The sequence below is a fragment of the Geotrypetes seraphini genome, chromosome 2 (genome assembly GCF_902459505.1).
Source record: "Geotrypetes seraphini chromosome 2, aGeoSer1.1, whole genome shotgun sequence".
NCBI classification, from domain to species: Eukaryota; Metazoa; Chordata; class Amphibia; order Gymnophiona; family Dermophiidae; genus Geotrypetes; species Geotrypetes seraphini.
This window is the reverse complement of record NC_047085.1, coordinates 374,473,563-374,478,505: the sequence shown is the minus strand read 5'-3', so window position 1 is coordinate 374,478,505 and position 4,943 is coordinate 374,473,563. Positions and strand designations below refer to the sequence as shown.

General features: G+C 39.0%; 1 non-coding gene across 1 annotated transcript; it reads right to left on the bottom strand.

The window, feature by feature from the left end:
- Positions 1-2,351: 2,351 nt before the first annotated feature.
- On the bottom strand, positions 2,352-2,424 carry TRNAT-UGU. The gene has a single exon. It is a non-coding gene; the product is annotated as a tRNA-Thr (tRNA).
- Between the last annotated feature and the right edge of the window lie 2,519 nt (positions 2,425-4,943).

Genomic DNA, 4,943 nt, shown 5'->3' with positions numbered 1-4,943 from the left:
TTTTAGCTAAGGGTTTCTCAAAAGTTTGTGTGTTGAAGCATTGTTGTTCGATGGTAATCTCAATGTCTAAATAGTGGATGTGCAGGGTTGATTGTGCAAAAGTAAACTGTATATGCGTATTGCATGTATTAAGCCAAGAAACAAAAGAGTTTAGCTGTTTCTCAGACCCCTTCCATAGCATGAAGACATCATCGATGTATCTCCACCAAGTATGTATAAGATGTTCAAAGAGGGATTGGTCTATCAATGTTTTTTCAAATGCAATCATAAAAAGATTTGCTACCGAGGGGGCAAATGTAGCCCCCATCGCAACCCCTTGTATCTGTTTGAAAAGGTTGCCGTCAAAACTAAAAAAAATTTCACACATGGCTAACGTGTATAATGAGGATACATCTAAACTAAACTAAGCCTTAGGTTTATATACCGCATCTTCTCCACTGAATTTTCTAACATTATTCTTAAATCTACCACCCCTCAACTTCAATTATGTTCTCTAGTTTTATCAATTTCCCTTCTCTAGGAAAGATTTGGTCCTATATTAATACCTTTCAAATATTTAAATGTCTGTAACATATCACCTCTGTCCCTCCTCTCCTCCAGGGTATACATATTGAGGTCTTCTAGTCTCTTCTTGTACTTCTTTTGGCACAGACCCCTACAATTTTTGTCGCTTTCCTCTGGTCTGGACCACTTCAAGTCTTTTTATATCCTTGACCAGATATGGCCTCAAAAACTGAAAACAATACTCCAAGTGGAGTCTCACCAACAACCTGTAGGGCATCGACACCTCCTTTCATCTGCTGGTTATGCCCCTCTCTATACAGCCCTTGTAAAATCATCCAATGGTCCAGGAAGCCAAAATGCTCTCAACACCATCCATGTAGTCACAAATTCATCTCTGGGATCCGAGCTTCTCTGACTTGGCCTATACGCTTTACAGGGAAGATTGACGAGAATACCACCTGCACACCTAACTGCTTTACCTTCTGCCCCAGAGCCACAAAGTCACTTTTGATACATTCTGAGTGGTACCTAGCAGTATCATTAGTACCAACATGGATGAGCAGCATCTGATAATAGTCATAAGGCTTGATGAGTCTCAGCATGCTCTTTGTAACATCTTGGATTTTGGCACCAGGCAGACAGCATACCTCCTATGACATCATGTCTGGTCTGCAGATGGATGCCTCTGTACCCCTCAGAAGGGAATCTTCAACCACCACCACTACCTTATAACTCCTAGTGGTCACTGATAGGCAACTTTGGTGATTTCGAGATTTGGTCCTTCCTCTCCCTGAGATGCTCTCAAGGCTGTATACCAGTTCCTCAATTCAAAGGCAAATGGAGTCACAGTATCAATTTTGCTGGAAATCTTTGATGTCTCATGAAGCATTTCATCGAGATATCTCTCATTCTCATGAATATTTCTCTGTCTTTCCACCTCCTCACTCGGTTCCTTTATTTCCTTCATGAGGGATTCTTGAAGACAGCTTGCACATGGAAACACTCCCTCTGCTTTGGTAACATTTTCTGTCTGCACAAAGACAGAAGCTGTAACCCGGCAAACAGCTTTGGTGACACGATATTTTCCAGCCAAACTGTAGTTGCAGAAGTACTCTCACCCTCTACTTATCCTCTCCCTTTCGCTACTGTATCTGTCAAAGAATGATCTATGATTGTCACTCTCTTTTCAACAAATTGTAGAGCTTTTCTATCTATATCAACTCAGTCTGAAAATTGCTATCCTCTGTATAGCAGTACAGTAAGTACTAAATATATAAATACATACTTAGAAGTGGGTGGGATGGGGAATTTTTGGTGGGAAGGAGGAGAGATAGAGACAAATAGGAGAAAGCACAAGTTTACAGCTTCCATCGAAAACATATGATCAGTTTTGGCCAAAATAGAAACCATGGCCATAGCTTTCGGGCTGAAACTAAAATTAAGCAGAAAAAGAATTTTGAGTCAGTTTTGGCACCCTAACCGAAATCTGGTTAGTCTCTATTTTGGAGAGTTGCTGGAGCCTTGGTTTCACCACAATAATGATGGACTCCTAAGGGGAAATTTTACCTTGAAAACCATGAAATATTTTGGACAGGACCTGAAAAGCAAAGGAGAAACTACTTTGACAGAACATTGGATGGGCCCACCCATAGGACTTTCCCTGTTCAGGAGTTATGTGTCAGATTGACCGGTGCTATACAATCTTTACACATGATCAACTGCATAAAAACTAGATTGATAGGTATTAGTTACTTGGAGAATATAATAAAAATAGATGATATTTTACTCTTTGATTTTAGATTCAAAGATAATTAATCAAACTTGAGTTAACCAAAATAGAACTATTTAGGCCCCAGTGAGATTTGAACTCACGACCCCTGGTTTACAAGACCAGTGCTCTAACCCCTGAGCTATGGAGCCTGACAGTAAACCAAGATTTTCATATGAATATACTAATGTGTCTTTGAACTTAATATACAGTAAACCAGTTTGACTTGTAATGTATTGGCATTGTAACTAAGTTCTTATTATGACTATGAACCTTTAAAAGAATCTTTAAAAGAATTAGAACTGGTGTTGAAATCTCTTAGAGTTGGATCCACTCCAGGTGGTGATGGTTTTACAGTAGAATTTTATAAATCTTTTCAAATTCTCCTTTTACCTCATTTGTTAAATTTATATCAGTCACAACTTACTAATGGTTGTATTAAAGGTACTATGGTGGAATCATTAACAATTGTTTTGCCTAAGCCAAATAGAGATCCCACTTTGGTTTCAAACTACAGGCCTATCTCATTAATAAATGTGGATGGAAAACTTTTGGCTAAGTTATTGGCTTTGCGCTTAGTTAAGGCTCTCCCTTATATTATTGATATGCATCAAACAGGATTTGTTGCTAAACGACATTCTTCTAGTAATTCTAGATTAGCATTTCATATGCTAAATTTATCCAAAAGTATCAGCTTTTTCTGTATCTTTGGATGCAGAGAAAGCTTTTGATAGGGTTGAATGGAGCTTTATGTATCAAGCACTAGATTGGTTTGGTATAGGTCCTGGATTTATACAAATGATTAAAAAAACATTGTATATCTCCCCTTCTGCAAGATTGAATATTAATAATAATTTATCTGAGTGTTTTAATTTGCAGAGGGGAGTTAGACAAGGCTGTCCTTTATCTCCTTTGCTGTTCGATGTTGTATTAGAATCCCTATTGTTAGCCATTCAACAAGCAAAGGGGATACAGGGTATTCTGTATTCAGATATGGAATATAAAGTTTCAGCATATGCAGATGATATTCTGCTTTATTTGAGAAATCCAGAAACTACCATTCCCTGTTTATTGGAATTGATTGATACATTTGGAAAATTTTCAGGATACAAAATAAATTGGAGTAAGTTAGAGATTCTTCCTTTAAATGTTCTAAAGGATTATTTGATTCTTTTCCATTCATATGGAAGGAAGATGGATTAAAATATTTAGGTATTCGGATTAAAAGCAATATGGATGACACAGTAAAAGAAAATAATAATAATAACAGTTTATATACCGCAATACCGTTAAGTTCTATGCGGTTTACAGAAGATTAGTGGAGTACAAGTTGAGTTGACATACAAGTTGAGTTAACTTAAGGGATGTGGGAACAATGAGGAGAAAGGGCAAGAGAGGGGAAAGGGAAAGTTCTGAATGTGAACGTGAACTCGCAGGCCTCGAGCATGCTCAGATGCTCAAGGCCCAGCAGACGAGGAGGCCGATCTTCAAGAGTGCCCAGATGAGGGTAAGAAGCGGCGGGGGGGGGGTGCCCAATTGTGTCGGGGAGGATGTCGGATCTTTTCGGGGGGTGCCCAATCATGTTGGGGGGGGTCGGATCGTGGCGGGGGGGGGTGCCGGTTTGAGGCAGGGGGGGTGCCGGATCGCAGGAGGTGGTGCCTAATCGCAGGGGGGGGGCCTTCGAGGGGAGCAATGCCGGTTCTCGGGGGGGGAGGGAACACATCAAAGCGAGTTTCCATTATTTCCTATGGGGAAACTCGCTTTGATAAACGAGCATTTTGGATTACGAGCATGCTCCTGGAACGGATTATACTCGTAATCCAAGGTACTACTGTATTTTGGAATTCAATTTGGACTCAAGTAAATTGTCTATTAGAAAACCATATTGCATAGATTACAGAGGGGAGTTAGACAAGGTTGTCCCTTGTCTCCTCTGCTTTTTGATATTGTATTGGAACCCTTGTTATTAGCTATTCAGCAAACAGACGAGATTCAGGGTTTTCCTAATAAAGATCGAGAATATAAGGTCTCGGTTTACGCAGATGATATATTGCTCTATTGGAGAAATCCTGAGGCAACCATTCTTAGCTTACTTAAAATGATTGAAAAATTTGGAAAATTTTCAGGTTACAAGATATATTGGAGTAAATCAGAAATTCTTCCACTCATTGTCCATTGTACAAAAGGATTGTTTGACTCATTTCCCTTTCTTTGGAGGGAAGATGGAATAAAATATTTAGGCATTTGGGTTAAAAATACGTTGGAGGAAACAATAAAAATAAATGAAAAATTGTTAATACAGAAGGTTACAGAATTGTGTGAGCAATGGAATCCTTTACATCTTTCATGGTGGGGGAGAATCCAAATTATAAAGATGATCTTGCCTGTGGTATGTTATCAGTTGGGTATGTTGCTGGTTTATTTTCAGGGGTCCTTTTATAAAAAGGTAAATAGTATTCTTATAAAAGTTATTTGGCTGGGTAAAACTCCTAGAATGACCTTGGTATCTTTACAAAGACCAATTTCAGAGGGAGGGGTAAATTTTCCCAATTTTTATAGGTATCATCAAGCCTATATTTTGCGCCAAGGTATGTATTGGGTCCTCCCAGAGCTCATGGAAAAACTTCCAGATTGGTTATGGCTAGAATGGCAACTCATGTCTCCATTACGC